This window comes from Eschrichtius robustus, chromosome 2 (assembly GCF_028021215.1).
Source record: "Eschrichtius robustus isolate mEscRob2 chromosome 2, mEscRob2.pri, whole genome shotgun sequence".
Taxonomy (NCBI): Eukaryota; Metazoa; Chordata; class Mammalia; order Artiodactyla; family Eschrichtiidae; genus Eschrichtius; species Eschrichtius robustus.
This window is the reverse complement of record NC_090825.1, coordinates 152082163-152107230: the sequence shown is the minus strand read 5'-3', so window position 1 is coordinate 152107230 and position 25068 is coordinate 152082163. Positions and strand designations below refer to the sequence as shown.

Here is a 25068-nt window from a genome sequence, read left to right as displayed (position 1 = left end):
TTTGCAGCAGCAGTGGCTCCCGTTTCTCCTCCTACCCCTGGTCAGTACCATGTCCTCTACCGAGGGTGTGGAGAAACGCAGTTGGGCTGGCATGGGGAGACATACTGCCTGGCTGGTGGCTACCGGGCCTACGGGGATGTTCCTTTGGCCACGCCAGCAACGGTGGAAGCAGAGAAGCCAGTCCCCAGACGTGCTCCCAAGAGAAAGCGCGCTCCGGAAGAGTCAGACGAAGACCTGGGTTGCCCCAGACCCAAAATCCGGCGATTGGAGCATGGTGCCAGGAGGTAGACCCCACAGCATCTTGCTGGCTGAGCCCCTCTGAAGAGAGGGCAATGGTTTAACTGCCTAAGGCAGCGAATGCCTCTTCCTGCAGTGACCCACCCCGTCCCCCCACTGCCCACTGCCACAGATCACAACCTGCATCGTTCTGTTTGAGCCTTCCTCAGCCAGGAGCCTCCTGCCACACTAAATGGCCAAAAGCAAGGAGCCTCAGAAACTGAGGTTTGAAATGAGAGTCTGCCCTGAACATCCCAGGGCTGAAGCTGGCCTGGAAGAAAACGTGACGTTCCTCTGCTCAATCCTCAGGGGCCCCTTTGTCAGCTGAAGACAGAAAAGTCTGCACTCTGCGAGCCGAGAAGAATGCAGGAGCAGAGACAGGGTGCAGAGAAGCCTTAGCAGTCTACCACATGGGCTCCTGCTCTGAGCCATTGTCAGCGGCCACCACCACAAACCAGGGGGGAGCTGGGTTCTTTGAAACTGAAAGCAGCAATCTGTGGCTTCCCAAAGAGCCTCCTGCCTGGGGTCTCAGGAGGCAGGATAGAGAGACCCAGGAAGACCTGCTCCCTGAAGCAAGAACAGGATGGAGAGTCAAGCAGCACGCACCCTGCCCCGAGGTTCACATGCTCCTTTATTCCCAGCCCTTTCTGTCCCCAGGGGGGGTCCCTTACTGCTCAATGTTTTTCTGTAACAGACTTCTAGGGTCGCCAGTGCTCACACTTAGGTCACTACCCCTGTGCTAGGCACTCCTGCTACCCAGGAAAGGTTCCAAAGGTGGAACAGCTCCAGGGGGTGCCAGGGATCAGAGCAAAAACTTGAGAGGCTGGGGATGAAGGAGTTTGGGCACAGTCCCTAAAGCATCTCAGTGGTTGAGCTTCTGTGAGAAGGCACATCCCCTCTGTGTGTGTGTGTGTGTTGGGGGGAGGGGGTCCCCAGAGGAGGCAGCTAGGGGGAGGGCCTGAGGCTGGAAATGGAGAATGGCGTGCGGCCTCTGAGCAACCACAGGCACTTAGCCCTTGAGGTTTCTGGGAAAGGTAGAGCCACAAGGGCCTCGAGATAAGGCAAGTGTAGCAGCAGAACCCAGGTGCCAGGTCTTTCCTCAGAACCTATACTTCTTCACGAGGCCAGGCCTTCCATGCTCAGGTAGGAGGGATCCTGGCCAGAAGGTCGGCCAGCAGCCCTGGGAGGAAGGTTGCTGCGATGGGGGCTCTGCTGCCATGGAAATGACTTCATTTCCTTCCACTCAAATAGCCTACTGACTGGGTTCCTGCTCTGTTGAGGAAAAGGGTCGTTGACTCTCCCCAGAAGGTGTTCAGTTCACATCCCAAAAGTCCCTCTCTTTAGGCCCTGGGGAGGTGTAGCAGCTGCTCCTGAGGGCGCTCTTTCCTGAGGCTGGCTGACAGAAGTGGGGGGGGGGGGTTCCTGAGAGTTCCCGGGTGCTGGTTGAAGTCCCCAGAGAATGGTCATGCAGGTTGGGGAGTCAAGTAGGTGGAGAGAGAAGGTCGGGGGCAGAGGGCCCCTTCCTGAATCCAGAGCTCACAAGGTTCCCCCCCCATTTCCAGAAACTCTCTCTTCCCCCACACCAGCCCACATGGCCCCGTACCGGGAGACCGGGAGCCCAGAGCACCTGTGGCCGCAGAGACACTGGCACGCAGCCCTCGGAGTGGGCGGGGCCGGCTGCAGGCAGATGGGGACGCGGTGTGCTCCCGGGAGGCCTCGGGCTGAAGGTGGCCCTCTGAGAGAAGCGGCCCAGCTTGGCCAGGAAGGTTAGAGGCGGGGGAGAGCAGCCTAGGGCGCCCCCTCGGAGCAGTGGGAGTGGGAAGAGGCGCAGGGGCGGAGGGAAGCCGCGACGGGAGGCGAGTGGGCTCTCAGCAGAGGCCAGCTTAGCCCGCGGGAGCTGCCTCTGAGCAGGGGGCGGGAGGGCAGTGCCGCCCCGGGGCTGCCGGGCTTCGCGGATCGCGGCTCTCCGCACACGGCTCTCGCAGGGCCCTGTGACTCTGTATCCCCTCCCTCACCCCGCCCCCCTCGCGAGGCCGCGCCGCTGGGTGGCCTGTGTGGACGGGCACAACCTCATCGCCCGCCCCTCTCACACCCGCCTCTGCCCACCTGCCTGGCCCTGCGCAGCTTGCGGCCCGGGGGCCTCGAAGGTCCCCGCGCTCTCAGCCAGCGGCCTCTGCTGTGTCTGCTGCTGCTGCTGCTGTGTCTGCTGCTGCGGCCGGGAACCCGCGTCCAGACCACGCCGGGCACCTCCAGCACCCCGAGTCTGCGGGAGAGCACGCGGGCCCTGAGGCGGGACTTCCCGCTTGTGGACGGGGGGCTGCAGTGTGTGCGGGCTGGTGGGGGCCGGTGGGGGCCTAGCCTGGCCCTGGGCAGGGGAGGAGGTCCGGAGCATGCACAGCTAGTGGGGAGGCTCCCTCACACCACCCCTGGACGTCCTCTCCATCATCTGTGGATGCCCTTCCCCTTCTCTGTCATCCCCTCCCTGGTGGGAACCCCTCAGCCCAGGCCTCAGCTGCTCCTAGTATAGTCTGTGTGACAGTGTGAGGTGGGGGACCCCCCGGCTGGCCCAGGCCAGGCAATGTGTCCTGCCTGATCCCAAGACCTAAGGAGCCCACCCATTTGCCTTGACCTCCCTCCAGCCACAACGACATGCCCCTGGTCCTGAGGCAGTTTTACCACAATGGGCTCCAGGATGTTAATCTGTGCAATTTCAGCCATGGCCAGACCAGCTTGGACAGGCTGAAAGACGGTCTCGTGGGTGCCCAGGTACCAAAGGGACACACAAGGTGCCACCACGGCTGCTGGGGAATGTGGGGCAGTTTGGGGGCCTCAGAGACCACAGGTGAGTCGCACTGGAACTAAGTTACCATAGTGGCCTAGAAAGTGCCATGCCATGGATGCTGGGGGCTACAGGGGTCACAGCGAGCCAACCTGACGGGCATCCAAGTACCACAGAAAAAGCAACGCATTCCATGTGACTTCTGGGCACAGTGAGTGCTGTGCCAGCTGAGGAGGCTATGAGAAGCCCAAGGAGTTCCAAAGCCCAAACCAAGCCCTGGCCTTCCCTCAGTTCCGGTCAGCCTACGTCCCATGCCAGACCCACGAACGGGATGCTGTGCGCCTCACCCTGGAGCAAATTGACCTCATCCGCCTCATGTGTGCCTCCTATTCTGAGCTGGAGCTTGTGACCTCACTTAAAGGTAGACGGGGGACTTGCCTGGTAGTCCAGACGTTAAGACTCTACGCTTCCACTGCAGGGGGCTCGGGTTTGATCCCCGGTGGGGGAACTAAGAGCCCTCATGCTGCGCGGCACGACCAAAAAAAAAAAAAAAAAAAAAAAAAAGGTAAACAGACTGGTGGTGGTAGGTGTTAGGGACTTCAGTAAGCTACCCCTGCCTCTGAAAATGATCATCTGACCTACCTGCCCCCAGCTCTCAACAATACCCGGAAGTTGGCTTGCCTCATTGGTGTGGAGGGCGGCCACTCACTGGACAGTAGCCTCTCCATCCTGCGTACCTTCTATGCGCTGGGTGTGCGCTACGTGACACTCGCCCACACCTGCAACACGCCCTGGTGAGCGCAGTGCAGATGGTAAGGGCCCAGTGAGGCAGGGATCTGCCCAAGATCACGCTGGGGCCCAAAGCAAGTTTACCCCTGGGATCCGGCCCTGAACCTGGGGTGGGGAGGGGAATGGAGGTTCGCAGAACAAGACTGAATCCCCAGAAGGGCCCTCCTACTGCCAGGCACAGCCCAGTCTGGGTCCCTCCTCTTGCACCAGGGAGTTGCAGGTGTAGACGGTTCGACAGAACCTCTTTCTAGGCTCTTGTAGCCAAGTCATGGCCACCAGTCAGACTGCCTCCTGGCCATCCTGCAGGGCACAGAGCTCAGCAAAGGGTATCCACCCCTTCTACAGCAATGTCAGTCGGCTGACCGGCTTGGGCGAGGTAAGGACCCGGGTTCCATACCCTGCCCCACATGAATGTACAGCCCCGCCTGTTCCCTACAGATAAATGCACACAAGGTAAATGCAGCCCTGATGCCCTCTCCCCATCCTGTCCCTGCAGAAGGTGGTGGCAGAAATGAACCGCCTGGGCATGATGGTGGACTTGTCCCATGTCTCGATGCTGTGGCACGGCGAGCCCTAGAAGTGTCACAGGCACCTGTCATCTTCTCCCACTCAGCTGCCCGGGGTGTGTGCAAGAACACTCGGAATGATCCTGATGATATCCTGCAGCTTCTGGTGAGAGACTGCCCTGGCCCTCAAACCTAAAGCAAGAGGTTCAAACCGGGAGCCCTTGAACCTGAGCCTCTTCTCCCTCAATTTCCTCAAACCCCAGGTTAAATATCTTCTGCCCCCAAAACCCACGGTCCACAGCCCCTGAACTCTTGAGCCCTAGGTGGGGGGTCTAGGTGGTAAGATACTCCACCAAACCCGGAAACCCAGGGCCAAGACACCACCCAGACCAGGGCTGCGGCTCCTCCATTCACACAAACCCAGAGAGGAGACGACTCTGACCTCAACACCTTCCTCACAGGGGCCGAGAGAGTGAACAGGCAGGTGGCTGTGCTGGGGGCCAAGCTGACTGTCCACCGGTCCGCCCCTGCAGAAGAAGAACGGTGGCATCGTGACGGTGCCCTTGTCCGTGCGGGTGCTGCAGTGCAACCCGTTAGCCAACGTGCCTACTGTGGCAGGTGAGCCTCACCCTGGGCTCTCTGAAAACTCTGATTTGGAGCTGAAGCTGGGTCCAAACTTGGGGAGGACTTCAGAAGAGCCCCAGTGGTTTGACCCACCTGTTGGCAATAGGTACAGCTCCCAAAAACCCAATAATGGACGGTACACAGCACCTCGGTGCCATGTGCAACTGGAGCCACGGAATCAAAACTGCGGTACTGATGGGTATCAGGGAGGCTGTCAGACACAGAGCCCGGGTGCTGCCCATCTGTGCCTCTGCAGGGGCTCCTAAAGCGCACTGCCCCTACCTCTGGCCAAGGGACTGGACAGCTCCTTAGGTCTCTGGGGTCTTCATCAGTTGTACTCTTGTTCCTCTCTCATCCTCCACACCCGGGGAAAGGAGCCCCCACAGGTTCTCAAGGAGACTGGGAGGCAGGGTGAATCGTGGGTGGGAAATGGCCCAAACAGGGGGCTCTGGGGTCCACTCCAAATCTGAAGTCCAGTCTAGAGCCAGCTGGGATCACTTCAGATCAAACCTCAGGGCCCTCGAGTTGGTACTCTCGGTGCCAGGCCACGAAGGAACTGGCCTGTTTGGCCTACAGGCTGCAAAAAGGGGAATCAACAGAGGCCAGTCATCACCCCCACCCCTGCCCTGGAAGCCCCCCACTGCTGACTTCCCATTCTTCAGATCACTTCGACCACATCAGGGCAGTCACTGGATGCAAGTTCATCGGGATTGGCGGAGATTATGACGGGGCTGGCCGGTGAGTGCTTCCCCATGGCTTGTCTCAGGCTGGCCGGGCAGCAGTGGGGCTTTCACAGCCACCGTGCCCACCACACTGTGGTCCTCATGGCCTTGACCATAGCCTCAGGTGTGCTGGCCCAACTGGTATCTCCCCTCTCCCAGGGTCTGCTTCCTGGGCTCTCCTGTCTGTTTGGCCCTACTCTAGGTCATCATATTTGTCTAAAACACCACACAGAGCTCATCTGCCCAGCATCTGCGCCCATCCAGTGCCAGCAGACCCCACGGCCTCTGAGCAGACTCTTAGCAAGGTCTGGGCTGGGCTGACCATCTTCTCTGCCTGCAGCTGGGTCTGTGCATGCAGGGGGGTCAACCCAGTTCTTAAAAAGCTTTTCTTCTCTTTATAAATGGAGGCAAAAATTGCATTCAGTGAAAGGCATAGATCTTAACAGTACAATTCAATGAGTTTTGACGAATAGTCGAGGCGCTTTTGGGGCCTTCCTTTGAAGGATGAAGAGCAGGAGTGAATCATTTACTCTCTCCAAGTCTCCATTTTCCATATCTGACCAGGGCTGGGGTTCAGTGGACCCTGGACACATAGGGCTCTGGTTCTGACTCAGGACCAGGGAACAGGTCTGAGGCCCAATAGCTGGCTGGCTGGCGGCCACACAGGTTCCCACAGGGGCTGGAGGACGTGTCCATATAGCCGGTACTGATAGAGGAGTTGCTGAGGCGTGGCTGGAGTGACGAAGAGCTCTGGGGTGTGCTTCGAGGAAACGTGCGGCGGGTCTTCAGACAGGTGGAACAGGTATGCTGGGCTGGGCAAAAGAGGAGCTCTGAGCAGGTGGTCTGAGCAGGTGTACGTGGGGGTGCTGTGAGAGGTGCTGCCCGCTGAGTGCCGCCTCCAGGTACGGGAGGAGAACGAGGGACAGAGTCCCTTGGAGGATGAGTTCCCAGATGAGCAGCTGGGCAGCTCTTGCCGCTCCGTCCTCCCACGTCTGCATCAGAGAGAGGATCTGGCTCCAGACCAGAAACTAACCAGAGCTGCGGTTCGTGGGAATCCCATTTTGTCACCGAAGTGGGCATTCTCAAAATCTTGCCCCCACATGGGCCCAGGCCTCACAGTTATTGCTGCCTTCCCAGTCCTCATTGTTTGGCTCTGGTGATCCAGTTAATCCTGCCAGATGTCACTTTGGCAGCCACAGATACCCCCCAAAGTTGCCTTGCATGCGCGCACAAACATTTCCTATGTATTATTCTCTTCTGATAATTCCTTCAATGTATCCCTTCTGGCTTTGTGCAAAGCGATCCTTTGTTTTGTACACGGGGACCACATCTGGGAAAACATCGCCGCACCCTCATAAGTGACAGGGGGAGACCCGAACTGGCCAAGCCATGACAGGAGCTCGCCGCTGCTGAGCTCTACAGATCCCGCCCCTTCCACACAGTTCGCCAATTCCGCGGCGAGCTCATCTTTCTTGATGTTCTTCCCTTAGGAGACGTGTACAATGCAGCAGGATTCTCAACCCGTTCCCCGTGGTCACTTGTGCTAGATGGAGCTTTGCAGTGTTCTGTGCCGGCCGTGGGCCGCTGGTGGAACACTGTGTGACAACTGCCTGCACAGGACTTCAGGGTTAATGAAATGTCTGTCTTCCCAGCCTGACGCTGCTGAAAACCACGCTTCCCAGAGAAGGAGAGAGATCCAGCTGGTCCACACCTGCATACACATTTGTTGACATGTGCAGATGACAGCAGGCTCTAGCAGGACCCACATCAGCCTAAATTCAAGAACTCCGGTGCCAGCCCTTGACAGCAGCTGAAGGGGGGGTTTACAAGGGATGCAACCTCGAACCATACCCTAGGCTGAATCAGAGGTGCTGTTGGAAGAAATAGGCCGTTGTGTCACTTTCCCGAAGAGTTTGGCCACGAGAAAAGTCCCCCAGAGCCCAGCACTGTGGGAGAGGCCTCACCCACAGAGCAGGGCAAGTGTCCCAGGCAGGGTGCCCCGCGCCCGGCACCCCGCCAACGCAGCAGGAAGGTGCCCCCCCTACGCCCCAGACAACGGGAGCTCTCCCTTCCTGAATAATTGAGCTTCTCATCCAAAAGAGGTTCTCTTCCCACCCAAACATTAGAGCTTCTAAATATTTCAGGATCCCTGGGTTGTAGAGGCTCACTCGCCGTGCCCTTTGGATAAATGAAGCCAACGTCAGCTGCTTCTGGGCTGGCCTTGAACAAAACCATCAAGATGGAAAATCTCTGCTCCTGCCCTTCCTCCCGTCACCCCCGGTCAAGCCTTTCCTGCTGCGTGCAATGACCCGGCTCTTTTGTGAGCAGGTGAAGAACACCCACGGTGCGTGCAGTTCTGTGGTCCCTGCAGAGATGAGGTGGGTGCGGGGGACCCTCAACCATGCTGGCCTCTGCTGCCATCCCCAGGGCCCTTGATATGGGCTTCAGCACAGCACAGCCAGCCTCAGGAGGCCTGTGGGACCGCTGGGGCCCCGGTGGCGATCCCCTGGATGTTCCTGGGAACGCTCCCACGACTCCAAGGCGAGCCCTGCCAGCACCCAACTCCACCAAGCTGGCACTCCTTACCTTCTCCGGATTCCGTTCGCAGCTCCCTCCTCATACGCATTCTCAAAGCTTCCAAGAGGGGTGACCCCACTTCTCTGCTACAACTCCACCCTGAAGGCAGCCCCCGCCTGACAGCACCGCCCGCCCCCCCGGCAGGGCAGCCCTGAGTAGCTGCCCCTCCACGTGGACTGTCCGTTCCCAGGTCCCACGCCAGCCCGCCGAGGGGTGGAGCCTCCAGGAGAGCCACTGTCCGCTCGCACTGCCCCAGCATCACCACCGCCACTTGCCGCCACTCTGCACTTGCCTCCTGTGTGCTTCCCCACCCCGGTCCCCTGCGTGGGTCCCCCGCTGCGCGTACACAAGCCTGTGCAGAGACAGAGCACAGCCACCAAGTCTGAGCCTCGCCGCTGACGTCTGTGCTTGGAGAGGCTGGAGGAAGCTGCTCCCCAGTCGCCTTCACCGCAGGGTCCTGGTACCCAGTCTGCCTCCAGCAGGGAGGTGATGGGACCCCACGGAAGGATGCCCAGAAGCTCTCCCGGCCTGCGGGGTCTGGGGCTGTTCAGCTCTCTAATGCTGGGTCCTTCGGAGATAAAGTCTTCAGTCACCTGCCTGGGCACCCCATCCCCTCTGAAGATACAAACTAAACCTCCTCCAGGGTCTTGGCCTGGAGGGAGGAGCCGCCCAGGGTCAAAGCCCATCCCTCTCTCTTCCCACCTCTAGACCTGTGGGAAGGGCTCAGGCTAAACTCCCGGTGCCTCTTCTCTCAAACCCTCAAATGATAAGAGAAGAGGTATGTCTGTCCACCTTGCAGGGTCCTTACTCCGCCTGCCAGTAGGTGACATGGTCCTGGAGGTGCTTCTTAAACTGCCAGTCTCACTGTCTTAGCCTCAGAGTTACACACGCCCAGGAAGGACCCCGGGTACACGGCGTCCCGTTACTCCCAACTCTACTCCTGAGCGTCAGGGTTAGCTGACAGCAGGGGACAACCCATTTCAGGGATTTCTCATTTCCAAGGGCTCTTGAATGCAGAAAGAGCCCTAAGAGTCAAAGGAATTTAGCTCCAGTGGTGAAGTTACAAGTCATCTGGCAAACACTTACAGCTGGAGGGCCAACTAAGCACCCCCTTAAATCTCACCACACAGACTCTGCTGATCCGGGCTGGCCGGTGTGGTTCTCCTAAGGTTGCTTGTGATATCGATCATCTTGCTGTACCTCCCAGTTAAAGATACAGCCTTAGGAAGATGGCTGGACCCAGACCATCAGGCAACCATATTTACCCATTGACCTACCCTCTTCCTCCCTCCTTCCTCCCTCACTTTGGAAGCTTTAGCGAAACATATTTCACTTCCCACTTTGAAATGAAATCATTAGCCTCTAAATAATGCACCTTGCATGGATAGGAGGGCAGGCAGTCTGCACACACACCTGTGCTGGTCGCTCTGCCCAGTGAAAGGGAGGAGCAGAGTATTCCCCAAGGGGCTTTCTCGGAACTTCGGAGGCTGAAATTTGAGGGTTGACGGGGTGTACCCGTTAGGAAGTGAAAGAGAGAGACTCCAGCTGCGGGAGAGGAGGGGAGAGACTCTCAGTGGTCTTCCTAGGTAGTGAGCTGTCGGAGCGAGTGGCATTCCTCCCCATCTCGCCCATGAAACTGTAAACACAGCTCGTGTCTCTGTGTCCTTTTCCTAACAATGAATTATTTTTTAAAATATTTTAACTCTGTGTGTTGTTGTACAGGAGGGTCACTGAGGGATATATTTGAGACTAGGACCCCTAACTCCATGAATAGCAAAGTTAATATCTGATGCAGCCAGGACGTTGCAAAGCCTCTTGGGACCCCAGGCACCCAGGATCGCTGTGCACGGAAGAGCCAGCTACCCATTCGCTGCTCATCCCCCTGCAGGCTCCCCTGTCACTTGCTTACCTGGCCTCCTGTCTGTATGTTCCCTGTTGCAGCTCACGCTGCTTGACTAACTGAGCCCGAAGCATTCAGAGCCTCTTCTGCTGGGTGCTCAGAGCACTGATCCCAAGAGCTGCACCACCAAAACAGGATTCTCAGGGTCGACAAAATGGGAAATCTTGCAGTTTATCCTCTTTCTAAGGACCCACTGTACTTTTTGTTAGTAAAGCCTCTTAGATAACCTTTAAGAAAGACACCTGGGTTTTTTTCCAAACTCACTCAACTTTTCCCATAATGAAACTTTTATTAATATCCTGCAGACTTGTGCTTCACAAAAACACTCAGGAAGTCTTTTCCAGAAGCGTATAGGTCGTGTCTGCAACAGTAGTTCTCGTGCAAATGCAGCAGTGAACTTTGCATGACTGTTTCAAGGATGTTTAATGAAAGCCAAGGGCATGATTCCTAAAATGCAATTCAGTGAAGATAATTATACAAGGAAATAAACTAATATGGTTCAAGTAATTGGCCTTCTGGTAGACCAGTGAGAGGCATCTGCCTCAGAGTGCCTACAGGGGTGGATGGGGCGGGGGACCTTGGATGGTCACTCCTAAAGGGCACTCCTCTCCCAGACTTTGTAAGTACTAAACAGCCCACAATTCGAGGTTAGACTCTCAGAGGGAAATCAAAAGCACTGTTATCTTGCTTTAATAATTGAGGATAGGATCTATATGCTTTGGAGAGGAGAAAAGCAAATGGCAGAGATGCCATCCAAGTAGGAAACTTGGTGAGCTAATCAGTATTCTCCCCTGAATGGAAGTCTCTATCCTCCTCCAGGACTGAGGCAGGGACGGACTTGCCTGAGGTCATATAGTGAGTTGGTAAGAGGAGAAAGTCACATCCAGTTCCCTGACTCTGTTCAGTGATTACTCACCCTACCAACAACCCAAAGACCTCAGCTCTTCTTGAATACCTTGAACTGAGTTGTGGGCTTGTAAGGTGCCCAGAAGTTTTGTATGGTTTTGTGTTATTTCTAGTAAGTAGCTGGAAGTCTGAGACCACGGTTGATGCACAACCAGAGGAAAGGGAAGGAAAAGAGGAAAAAGTAGATGAAGTGCGTCCTCCTGAACTCTTGCTATTTTGGTTTCAAACTTCACTTCTCCATACTCTAACCATGAAAATACCGATGGTCATGGTGATGGCAGTGGCTGTGATTTACTGAGCACCCACTCTGTACTATGTCCCGTCTTAAGCAGGCTCTCTTGATTCTCATGCTGGTTCTGTCTCATTTTTCTGACTTTTAAACCTTGGAATGTCCCACCCACTCCTCTTCTCCATCCTCACTCACTCCCTTGATGATCTCATGCAGCCCCAAGATTGTTAATGAACTACACACTGATGAGCGTATCCCAGCCCCGGCCTCTCCCGGGGCCCCGGATGCTCACATGCCTCTGTCTACCCATCACCTCCACTTGGGTATCCAAGAGACTACTGCTGCTTAATGCGCCTGAAGCCAAATTCTTGGTTCCTGCACCCCACAACCAAAGGGTTCTCCTTTCACCCAGTTCTCCGTTTCAATATGTGACAACTCCAGGTTACCCATCGTTCAGGACAAAATCTTTTTTTTTATTGCAAAAGTGTTGTTTCTTTTTTCTTAAATTTTTATTGGAGTAGAGTTGATTTACAATGTTGTGTTAGTTTCAGGCTTACAGCAAAGTGAATCAGTTATACAGATACGTATATCTGCTCTTTCTTAGACTCTTTTCCCGTACAGGCCATTATAGAGTATTGAGTAGAGTTCCCTGTGCTATACGGTAGGTCCTTATTAGTTACCTATTTTATACACAGTAGTGTGTATGTGTCAATCCCAATCTCAGGACAAAATCTCGAGGTGTCTCTTTGTGTCTCACTATTCACCCAACCCACCCCTCATACTAGCTCATCCTACAGGTTCTACCTACAGAATATTTCCAGATTCTGACGGTCACTTATCACCACGACCACTGCTGAAATCCAAGCTCTCTTCCTCTCTCACCTGGAGATGCAGTCACCTCCGACCTGGTCTTTTGGCTTCTCCACTTACAGTGTTGTTGTTGTTTTTATTGGAGTATAATTGCTTTACAATGGTGTGTTAGTTTCTGCTGTACAATGAAGTGAATCAGCTATAGGTATACATATATCCCCTCCCTCTTGGACCTCCCTCCTCCCCCCCATCCCACCCTTCTAGGTGGTCACAGAGCACCGAGCTTACAGTCTTAAAAGCTACTTTCCACTGAACAACCAGAGTGGTCTTTCTAAAATATACATCAGGTCATTTCTCTGCTCAAGGCCACCAGTTGTTTCCCATCTCACTTAGAGTAACCCTGCCAGGCTGTATGATCCAACCAGCCCCTGCGTGCACACACACACACACACACAAACACCCTCTCTGCCCTCTTCTCCTTGACCCCCACTTTCCCACCCCTCCAGCCACACAGAGCTTCTTCATGCTCCTTGAACTTGCCAAGCACTCTCCCACTCCAGCACCTTTGAACTAGCTCTTTGCCATACCTGGACATCTATATGGCACCTCATTTTCTTCCAGGTTCTGTTTAAGTATCATCTTATCAAAGATGCCTTCCTTGACTGTCCTTTAAGAAAAGTCATCCCTGGGCTTCCCTGGTGGCGCAGTGGTTGAGAATCTGCCTGCTAATGCAGGGGACACGGGTTCGAGCCCTGGTCTGGGAAGATCCCACATGCCACGGAGCGGCTGGGCCCGTGAGCCACAACTACTGAGCCTGCGCGACTGGAGCCTGTGCCCCGCAACGGGAGGGGCCGCGATAGTGAAAGGCCCGCGCACCGCGATGAAGAGCGGTCCCCGCACCGCGATGAAGAGTGGCCCCCACTTGCCGCAACTAGAGAAAGCCCTCGCACGAACCGAAGACCCAGCACAGCCAAAAATAAATAAATAAATAAAAATAAAAGTAGCTATAAAATTAAAAAAAAAAAAAAAAAAAGAAAAGAAAAGTCATCCCCACATGCATACACTGTCTCCCCTACCCCTCAGCCCGGCTTTATTTTTCTTCTAAGTATCATAACCACCTGACACAGATGTCATTGCCGTTTTCCATCTTCCCATGTTAGACTATTAACATCCGAAGAGGAGAGACTGTTCTGTTTACTGCTTGATTTCCAGCACCTAGAATACGCCAGAGTATGGATTTATATGTTTATATTATTTGTTAAATCAATGAGTGCAGGTACCGTGATCCAATTTTACAGATGAAGAAACAGAGACTCTTAGAAGCTGATTACCTGCCAAAGACCAGTAAGCGGTAAGTTCAACCAGTACGTTCATCAGACACTGGAGTCTTTGCCTTGGTGTCCAGTCCCCTGTGGTGCCACCACGTCCATCACATTCACAACAATAAGGCATCTCCTTCTCCCGACCTCTCTTCTGCTGCTTCCGGGAAACAAACTGCTCTCGGGAGGTGTGGTGGGGAAATGCACAAACCAGCAACAGGCAGAGAGAAGTACAGGGTGTGTGCGGCTTTATTGGTGCCACACACCCGGCCTCTTCTGTCTCTTGTAATCGAGTTGCTGAGATGTGTACGGCTGGCCCAGATTCCAGGGCACCTACTCCAGAGGAAAAGCGGGGCTTGCAAAGGAGGCTGGAGATGCCCACAGCCACTTTGCTGAGCCTCATCACACGCACTGCTCAGGCTTCTGGATTAATCATGAGATGTGGAAAAGAGCAGGAAATCTACCTCCGTAACTGCAGCTCAGCTGGGTTCCTTCGGACATTTCCCAGCAGGCAGAGTGATCCCCGCTTTGCCAGTACTGCAGGCCCATCACTAAGCCCAAGATCCGCCATCCCCTCCTGGGAACAGAGTGCCTGACTCGCCCTCCCACCAAGACCTGCCGGGGGAGCCAGTGGACGCCCCTGACCCAGAGCTGCCAACAGATGCCGCCGCCCACCTGGCTGCCACAGGATGGGGCCGGGAGGGACAGGGCAGCTGGCCCCAGTCCGGCTTCCCGCTCCCCCTCCCCCGCCCCTCCCCCCCAGCGCTGACTCCCCCCAGCTCTTGTCAAACAGAACCAGCTCTGCTACTTACCAACTGTATCACCTTGGGCACGTTATTTAATCCAAGCCTCGGTTTCTGTGTGTAAAGTGGGGGTCAAGATCACGCTTACCTCCTAGGGTGGCTGTGAGACTGACCGAGATGAGGTCTACATTGCAGCCAGCACAGTGCTTGACCCGTAATGGAGCCGGATAGGTGGTAGCTGTCATCAACACAGACTCAGAGGGCTGGCAGCGGTATCAGAAACCTTTCAGCCAGTGGGAGGCACTGCCAACTACACCCCTGGTAGGCAGGGAGAGCTGGACCAGTTGCCAGCCAGCCCATCCCTCAGTCTCTGGGGCAACTGCAGGGGTTCCTACCAGCCCCTCCCTCCTTCCTGCATCTGATTCCGATGTCATCAGCAGTCAGTGAGCCCAGAGGGACTCTCCAAAGCTCCCCTGGGTTTCCAGTTTCTAATTTCTACCATGATAACCTACCGTGGGTCCAGAGAAAGGCAAACTCTTGGCCACCTGAGGGACAGGGAGGCAAGATACCCAGTCTCGCTGTGGCTGATGGTAGAAAGCACGATGGCAACTCAGGTTTCTAAGCTTCCAAAGACAGTGGGGCCAGGCATGTGCCTACCAGCTTGGGTGAGTCTATTGCTACATCGTGGGGAACTGTGTTAGCCGCCTGGCATCCTGTTGGTGACATGACCTGGCTCACAGTGAGAGTGTTAACACACAGAAATCAGCAGACGTTGCCAGTCAAGGTGCCTCCCCTACCCCTACCCCCAAGAGCTGGTGAACGTTTATCAGCCCACCACCCAGCAAGACTGTTCTCGCTCCCCACCCCTGCCTTGGTTGCTTGTAACTATTCCCCTCACGCTACACGCCCATCTCAAGCGTTCCTGAAATAAACCGCCAGAGACAGGTGATGAGAAGCCACTGGGGATGCGGGCAGGGGGGCTGACCCCCTGAGCCAGCATTAAGGCTCCGCCTCCCTCCTTTCACTGTCTGCGCTCCTTCTCGGAAGAAAGTTCACCAGCAGGTATTTGGATGCAAAGACTCATCACCAAGATCTTTGCACCAGTGCTCCGAGGTGCATGTGGAGCAAAGAGGCAACCAGAAAAATGACTCAGAGCCCCGGAACTCTGACCTCTAGGGGACCACCTAGGGTCACAGAGACTTGTGGACTCCGCCCAGACCCCATGGAGAGCCTTGTGAGGAAGAGCTTGTGGGGCTGGTGGAAAAGGAGGGCTATCCAGTGTCAGCCAGCATCAGCGAGCTCAGCAGAGACCTCAGCTTCTCTGGGGTCACATCTGCATCGCCCCTTGAGGAAGCTGAAAGGAATCCAGGGCAGTAGCCTTGAGGCTGAGGGAGACGGAGCATCTCTGCCCCCATGCCCTTCACCAAATGGACACTGGCCGTTCTGTTCCATCAGGAGCATCGCTGAGCAGCAGCAGCTTCTCCAAGGACCCGGGGGCCCCGGATACTGGGAGTGGCACCGTGGGACCCCCGATGGGCATCCCCCTCCCTCCCCCTCTCTCCCCCACGGAACCCCTTTCCTCCGCAGCAGTAGGTTTCTCCCTGAACTTTACCCTTAAGGGAATCTGGTGCATTCTCTCCTACAATATTTATGACCCACATCAATTTTTCATTCATCCCATCACTCAGCTTCTCAGGCGAGTTTGGAAACTTTCCCTCTGAGTTCTCCTTCTGCTGAGGGTGAGATTGGGACCGGAGTAAAGCCCCAGGGACCTGCTGCACCATCCGCCCCGCCATCCTCCTGCCCAGAGAGCCAGTGTCTGCCACGTTAACTGCCAGCCCCTCCGCCCCTCTTTCTAAGCCGCTCACAATCTGATTACACCTCAACGTCCAACCTTACACCCCACCTCTGCGGCTCCTGGCCCCCCCCCCCCTTCTCACTGTGATCTGCAAACACAAAGCTTCCCCTCCCTCTCTGGGTGGGGAAAGGGGTTCCTATTGCTTCTGACCCTGTCCTTCCTTTGGTGCATCTGGCCCTGCCTCATCCTCCAAGCCCAGACCAATTCCACATCTTCCCCCAAGCCACGTTTCCCCTCATCTAACCCCCATACCATCTCCTTGCTCATCCCTGTTTCACTTCAGCCAGTAATTAATGACTCAGTATTTAGCTGTTCTTTAACTATTCTCTCTGGCTGAAATGTAAACTCCCTAAAGACAGAGTCTGCACTTTCACACTTCTGTGGCCTGGTTCCCATGGGGCTTACGGTATATAGCACCAGCTACGTAGCAGGTGCTTCATAAATAACTAGATACATAAATAAATAGCAAAGAATAAAATAACATAATAAAATGATAAATAATAATATAATTATAAATAAACGATTTAATACATAACTTGGTGGAAATCATTTGGACTTTTCTCTAATTTCTACCATGGGTCTTGGTAGAAGACCCATGGTAGAAATTATTATAATTGGGTCTTGTTTTTATCTGGTTTAATCTCAGATGTAATGATGATAATACAGAGATGTTCTTATCTCTGAGAAATACAATAGTATGTTAATTATATTAATAATAATAACAATTGCTCCAATTTATTGAACCCTTACTCTGTGCTGGAAGCAGCAAAGTGTTTTACAGGCACTATCTAGCTGACCTTTCAGGTAAGTGTTGTTATAACCCCCATTTCACAGGTGAAACACAGAGAGGTTGTGACTTGTCCAAGGACACACAGCTAATATGCGTTAGCGCAAATGCTCAACAGCTGTAGCTCAGAACAGGGCTCATGCTTAAACGTCGCCTCGTTCCTGCCACAACTAGTATCCCTGCATCCCTACATCCCTGCGCACAGTCTCCAGGAGGGCAGCCTGAGGTGTGGACAATGCAGTAGCCACCAAAGGCCGGTGCAACCAGCCCAGCAAAAGAGGAGAACCTTCAGGTAAATATGGGGAATGAGCATAAACACTTATATCTGCTCCCGCCTGAAATACCAGATATGTTACGTAAAGGAATAACAAAAGGGTCTCTCGGCAAAGACAGGGAGAGGAGGGGAAGCCACAGCATCAACACGATTCTGGAAGTCAGAGGGTGGGGAGAGGGTGGATCATTAGCATGCGGGGCCGATGAAGGACCCGCAGTCCCGGGGTGGAGGCGTTCTGTTCTGAGGAAGATAGGCAAAGGCAGAGGCTGAAAACAGCCTCTCCTCGTACCCTGCACAGGCAAAGAACAACTCCTTTTCCTAGTCAGCTCAGGCTTCTATCACAAAATACCCTAGACTGGGCGCTTCAATGGCAAACATTTCTCTCTCAGTTCTGGAGGCTGGGAAGCCCAAGATCAAGGTGTGGCCAATTCATGGTCCTATTGCAGATGGCTATCTTCTTGCTCTATCCTCACATGCCAGGAGGGACGGAGGCTCTCTGATCTTATAAGGTCACTAATCCCATCATGCGGGTCCACCCTCATCGCCTCATCTAATACTAATCAACTCCCAAAGGCCCCACCTCCAAATACCATCACACTGGCATCGGGCTTCAGCCTATGAGTCTGGTGGGGACACAAACGTTCAGTCTGTAGCACCCCTCCCACCCTGCAGGATGGACTTCAGAAAAAGGCACTTGAGGCACATTGGCAGGCGTGGCTGAGCTATGAGGCTAAGGAAAGAAAATGAATGATGTCTGTCTACAGAGCAAAGAAACCTTCACCCCTCCTCACTCCCCATCACCCCCTTCCAGTCGCAGACTCCAAATGCCAACAACCAGATAGATATATATCCCAAGGCAGGAGGTCAGACAATATTCTCTCAAGAAACAGAATTCTCTGTTAACAAGCAGATAGCCCAGAGTAAATGGAGAGTCTCCCCATGAAAAAGCCCATGACCACCCCCATCCCCTAATAGCACAGCCTGGGAGGCATTGCCCCATCACAGTCAGAGAGCTTCACATCGGCTCAAGTCCTCTATTCTGAAACATTGACAGACAGCAAAGTATCAATAGGTTTTTAAAGAAAGCATTCAACATAAAGATCAAAAGAAAACAAAAAAAGATTTTTTTAAAATCAGGAAATAGACAAAATATGGAGAACAGAAGAAAATTTCCAAAGACCATCAGTATCTTTAGAGACATAGAACGATACTATTCTCATGAAACAAGAACAGAATGCTCTAATACCAAGATGGGGCAATTAGAGAATAAGAAAGCTCTTTAAGAAACAACATTAAAATAATGAATGTTAAAATGTTAAAAAATTAGTGGAAGATTCAATTAAATCAAGTAAATATCCCAGAAAGTACTTTTAAAAAGCAACAGGAAGAGAAGAAACAAACAAATGAGCTATAGATAAGCTGATAGGAGAATTCAATGAGCAGTTCAGGGCGTCCAATGCTTAACTAGTAGAAGAAGTTCCATAAAACGAAAACAGGGAGGAAATGGATGGGGAGATAATAACATAAAGACATAAAGGAAATAGTATAGGAAAATTTCAATCTGGACAGATTAACAGGGCCCATTTAATAACCAATGCAATGTACAAAAAAAAGGCCCAGAGCAGGAAACCCTAATTATGAAATTTCACAATCAGGATAAAAATGATAGTTGAAGGAAAGGGAGAGAGAGAGAGAAAGGAAAAGAATGAGGAGGAAGCAGAGGAGGAGGGAGAGGGAGGGAGAAAGGAAGGTTATATATGATGAAACGAGGATCCGAATGTCATTGGATTTCTCAAGAACAATACCAGATGTTCGAAGGCCTTGGAAGTTCTGGGGGAAAATATGATTTTCAATTGTCAATCAAAATTAAACACGTAACCATCAACCAAGTTTGAGACATTTTCAGGCATGAGAGTAAGTGTTCTATCTCCCATGCATTATTTCCTAGGAGGTACCAGAAGAGGAGTTTCAGGAATAAAGCATATGTGCACACATACACACACACACACATACATATATACATAAAACAAACTCAGGGGAAGAGGGAGGCAGGGAGTAAACCAAGAAAGAAGACCAGATCCAGGAAACCAGTGAGACATCAGAGAAACTGAAAAAAAGCCCCAAGACAACAGTCAAGTGCCATGCACAAAGAAGGGAGCAGAAAAACAGAAAGCTTCTGGAGAAAGAGATCCAGGAGTAAAAGTAGAACAACAACAACAAAACAACTGTTACAGTTCAGGGAGTCCCCTGGTGGCCTAGTGGTTAGTATTCTGGGCCTTCACTGCCATGGTGAAAAAAACAAAAAACAAAACCGTTGGTTTGCTTTTCTGAGCAAATCCTGATCAATACTAAATAAAGTAAAAGAAAAGAATTTCTAACTCTAGGAAAAACAAAACAAAAGGATGTATAAGAGCAAAAATATAACCAGAGTACAGCATGTCACAGCAACGACTGTGCACAGTCGGAATAGATTTGCATGTGGTTTTTGCCTCCTGACTTTAGTAAACCTCCTCGCTCCTGGGAACGCAAATTAGATTAAACAGCACAAGCGTTTTCAAACACAATACTTAGGACAGGATGCACACAAAATGCAGAACAGATTTCCCAATCAATTCCTCTCATCATCTTTGAGATGGGGAATGTCAGCCCGATAAGGAAGCGCTTGTATAAACAGGGGGAGGAAGGAAGGGAAGAGTGGACAGAAGGTAAACAAGCTGAGGGTGGGAACAGAAAAGGAGCAAACAAACATCATAATTCCCCCAATTTTTCTTTGAAACCTGCCTAATTAGTTCTTCAGCTCTTCGTCAACTTTGGTTCCATGTTGGCTTTTCACCGTGGGAATAGACTGAAAGGAGGTAGAGGGAGGGAAGGGGAGGGATGGAGTTTTTCTTCTCTTTGTGCCCTCACTACCTGGCCTGGAGCCTGGTCCGCGGGGCAAGAGTTTACTTTTATTTTTTAATTAAAAAACACAATTGTTAGTGAGCTTTCACATACAATATCTCAGATTATGGGAAATGCAGTTATTGCCCATACTGCCCTAGAACTCTTGCTGAATTTAGCATGGTGGTGCTGCCAGCTTAACCCCAGGAAGAAAGCTGGGCTCCTTAAAGACAAGCTGGCGAGCGGCAGCTGGGATGCAAATCTGAGGCAGTCTGAGCGATGCTCTTACCAGCCATGCTGTGCTGCATCCATTGCCAGTGCCTGGAGGTCACAGCTCCCAGCCCCTTGGGAGAGAGCAAAGGAAATGAAAGATGAAATGGACAGACTCAAGAGCTGAACTCTGAGCAATTGCCTCCCCAGAGACTAACAATTCTCTGTAATTAACATAGCTAGCTGCAAGGAAAGGGATGTGCATTGCTTTTGAAACTCATCTGGTAAACTTGAATTAAACCAGGGAGAGGGCGCTGGCTGGTATCCCTGGGGAAATGGGTTTCCAGACAACTAGACACTGGGGGTGAGCTAAGGTTGAGAGACACCTGGGCACTGACCCTGCTTTATCTGTCCACACCCATGAGAGTTTGGCCCTGCTGAGGAGTTTGGTGCAAGAACCAGGGGAGCCCCATGTTTGCAAACACGGTCCTCTAAAGCCGTGGTTCTCTCCTGAATACCTGGAGGGGCTTTAGAAACTATTCATGCCTTGACTTCACTCCCAGAGATACCGATTACACTAATCTGGGATACAGTCTGGGTATCTCTGTTGTTTTCTTCTGTCTTCATTTTTTTTTAATCTTATTTACTTTTGAAGAGAGATTACATGTGTAAGGCACAGATTTTAAAATGTACACAAGGACAGTACAGTAAGTCTCCATCCAAGCCCTGTCCTCAGCCACTCACTTCTCTCAGAGGCAACTTCCAGAGATCATTTTAAAACCGACAAGAAATTATATATATTTACACATAAAATGAAAGTGTAGCATGCACTGCTCCCCACCTTGCTTTTGCTGTGTTATCTATATGCCTGGACCCTCCTTGCTTTTTAAAAAGTTTCCGCTATTGGTAACCTCTTGCACTAGTGTGGTACATGTGTTACAATTGATGTGCTAATATTGACATGTTACTATTAGCTAAAGTCCATAGTTTACATTAGGGTTCACTCCTGGTGTTGTACATTTCATGGGTTTTAACAAGTGTATTAATGACATGTAGCCACCATTCCAGTGTCACACAGAATAGTTCCACTGCTGTAAACATCCCCTGTGCTTCACCTATTCATCATTCCCTGCCCCCTCACCCCTGGCAACCATAGATCTTTTTATTGTCTTCATAATTTTGTCCTTTCCAGAAAGTCATATCCTTGGAATCATACAGTCTGTAGCCTTTTCAGATTGTCTTCTTACACTTAGCAATATGCATTTAAGATTCTTCCACACCTTTTCATGGCTTGATAGCTCATTTCTTTGTCTAGTTGAATAATATCCTGTTGTATGGCTGTAGAGCAGTTTGTTTACCCATTCACCTATTGAAGGACATCTTGGTTGCTTCCAAGTTTTGGCAACTATGAAGAAAGCTGTTATAAACATCTGTGTACAGGTTTTTGTGTGGACATAAGTTTTGAACGCATTTGGGTGAATTGCAAGGAGTATGACTGCTGGATCGTGTGCTAAGAGTATGTCTCATTTTGTACGCAACTGCCAAACTGTTTTCCAAAGTGGCTGCACCATGTTGCATTCCCACCAGCAATGAATGAGAGTTCCTGTTGCTCCACATCCTTGCCAGCATTTGATGTTGTCAGGGTGTTGGATTTTGGCCATTCCAGTAGGTATATATGCATCTCATTGTTGTTTTAATTTGCAGCTTCCTCGTGACATAGGATGTTGAGCATCTTTTCATGTTCTTATTTCCCATAAGTACGTAAGTCTTCTTTGGTGAAGTGTGTGTTCAGGTCATTTGCCCATTTTTAAATTGGGTTGCTTGTTTCTTATTGCTGAGTTTTGAAAGTTCTTTGTGTATTTTGGATACTAGCCCATTATCAGATACGTGTTTTGCAAGCATTCTCTCCCAGTCTGTGGCTTGTTGTTTCATTCTCTGAACAGTATCTTTTGCAGAACAGAAGTTTTTCATTTTAATGAAGTCCAACTTATCATTTTTTCCTTTCATGGATTGTGCTTTTGGTATTGTATCTAAAAGTCATCACTGAACCTAAGATCACCTAGATTTTTCTCCTGTGTTGCCTTCTAGGACTTTTATAGTGTTGCATTTTACATTTGGGACGATGATGCATTTTCAGTTAATTTTTGTGAAGGGTACAAGGTCTGTGTGTAGATTCTTTTTTTAAATTTTTTTTTTTTTTGCATGTGTATATCCAGGTGTCCCAACACCATTTATTGAAAAGACTATCCTTCCTCAGCTGAATTACATTTGCTCCTTTGTCAAAGACCTGTTGACTCTATATACCCAGAAACCTGGGTATTTGGGGGTATTTACCTCCCACCCCCAGGTGATTCTAATATGTAGCCAGTGTGTGCATTGTTAATATAAGTTCCTCTGGGAAGGTAATGTAAGCCCTGTATATAAAAGGGCAGCGGCTTAAGAAGAATCCACCTGCTTTCTTTTTTTTTTTTTTTAAGATTGATTGATTGATTGATTGATTGATTGCTATGTTGGGTCTTCGTTTCTGTGCGAGGGCTTTCTCTAGCTGCGGCAAGTGGGGGCCACTCTTCATCGCGGTGCGCGGGCCTCTCACTATCGCGGCCTCTCTTGTTGCGGAGCACAGGCTCCAGACGCGCAGGCTCAGCAGTTGTGGTTCACGGGCCCAGTTGCTCCGCGTCATGTGGGATCCTCCCAGACCAGGGCTCGAACCCGTGTCCCCTGCATTGGCAGGTAGATTCTCAACCACTGCGCCACCAGGGAAGCCCCCACCTGCTTTCTTAATTCTGGAGGGGAAAGTGTCACCAGCAGCTGCATGTCCTGTTAAAACCCCAGCTCCAAGGAAAAACCACCCCAAGGTGTGTTGCCTCTGCTCCTACATAAACTGCCTTACTTGCTTTAAGAGGAAGATTCCTAATTAAATAGGTTGGGAACGTATAGTGTGTGTGTGTGTGTGTGTGTGTTTGTGTGTGTCTGTGTGTGTGTGTGTGTGTGTGTGTCTGCAGCCTCCTCCTTGCAATCCTTAAACACCTGAGATCTGCACAGGGGTTGAGTATGGCCAGGTGCTCTGCAGGGCATGTGGAAAGCTTAGGCTGGGAGTCAGAAGAGAAGGAGAGGAGGACAAAACGTGGCTGGAGAAGGGAGAGGATGCAAACTCTCCCAGACTAGAGAAAGTCCCCAGGGCTGTTTCCAGCTAAGGGCTTCATCAGTTCCTGTCAAATCACCCCCTTGGCAGGGATAACATGCAGAAGCAAGGCCCTGGTGGGGAGAATGAAGTCAGGGCTTCGATCCTGGGAGGTTAGGAAGACAGAGCAGGAAGAACAGGGCTGGGGAAGCAAGGCAGCCTTGGTGCTGGTGGCAGAGCCAAGGGTCTGTAGCTGGAGGCCTGGTCCAGCCCTTGGGCCACCCAGGCAGGAAGGAGATTACACAGCGGAGAGGGAGCCAATGCCAGAGACTGGGGGAAACTGGGACCAAGGCAGGAGCCAGGTGGGAACCAAAAAAAAAAGGTTGGTCCCTGGCGCCTGGCACACAGCTTTCAGTAAGTGTCTGTGGAAATAATGAGTGAATAAGTGAATGACTTTGAAGATTTAATCACTTTAAATCACCCTTCCTGTGATCATCATCATATAATCTCTCTCCTTTATGGGGTTCACATCCATGCTAGATGGTTGCCTATAGGGTAAATATTATTCCCATATATTATGGGCTGAATCGTGTCCCCTCAAAAAGAGATGTTGATGTTCTAACCCCCAGGACCTCAGAATGTGAGCTGATTTGGAAACAGGGTCTTTACAGAGGTCATCAAGCTAAAATGAGGTCATTAAGATGGGCCTTAATCCAGTATGATTGGTGTCCTTGTAAAAAGAAGTTTGGTCACGGAAACTGATACACACAGAGGGAAGATGATGTGAAGACACACAGGCCATGTGAGTGGAGTGAAGCAGCTACAAGACAAGGAACCCCAAGGACAGCTAGCAAGCTCCAGAAGCTGGGAGAGGCGAGGAAGGATTTTCCCTAGAGCCTTCGGAGGGAGCATCGCCCTGACACACCTTGATTTCAGACTTCCAGCCTCCAGAACTGTGAGACAATTAATTCTGTTGTCTTAAACCACCTACTTTTGGCTACTTTGCTACAGCAGCCCGCAGAAACTAATACACCATGTTAAGGTGAAAAAAATTGAGGCGGAGTGATATTCTGTAAATTGTCCAGGTTCACCCAGGCAGGAAGGGCCACTATTGCTATTTGAAATACAGTCTTATTTCTCCAAATCTTTCTTCCACTCTACTAAGAAAGTGTGATGTGGATCTCAAGAAAAAGATGTTTCCCAGCCATGTTTAACCAGGCCCATGTAGACCCAATTCATCATTTCCATCATGATTCTGCCGTCTAGCATAAAGAGACCCTTCTCAGAGGTCACTACCTCCATAGAGCATATTCCCATCTGATGAGCTACTCCTTCCTGCTCATATAAAAGGAGATCTTCAGTACGACACTTGACCCAATTTCATTTGGGAATGAAGTACAGAATCAGGACATTTACTGTGACAGTCATTCCAAGGGAATATTCTCTTAAAGACAAGGTCAAAATGGGGTTAAACTCAGAACTTAAAAACCAAGTCAACAATGTTCCCTGCAAATCACTAGCCTCCAGGGCCTCCCCTAGGGGGACCAGCATGGAATTTGGCCCTAAAGAAGGGATTGACAAATACACACTACTATATGTAAAATAGATAACTAATAAGGACCTACTGTATAGCCCAGGGAACTCTACTCAATACTCTGTAATGACCTAAATGGGAAAAGAACCTTAAAAGAGTGGATATTTGTATATGTACAAATGATTCACTTTGCTGTACAGCAGAAAGTAACACAACATTGTAAC

The 25068-nt window shown here is 51.4% G+C and overlaps 1 pseudogene; it reads left to right on the top strand.

Moving 5' to 3' along the window:
• The first annotated feature begins 136 nt into the window (after positions 1–136).
• On the top strand, positions 137–8346 carry LOC137755418 (dipeptidase 2-like; annotated as a pseudogene).
• The last annotated feature ends 16722 nt before the right edge of the window (positions 8347–25068 follow it).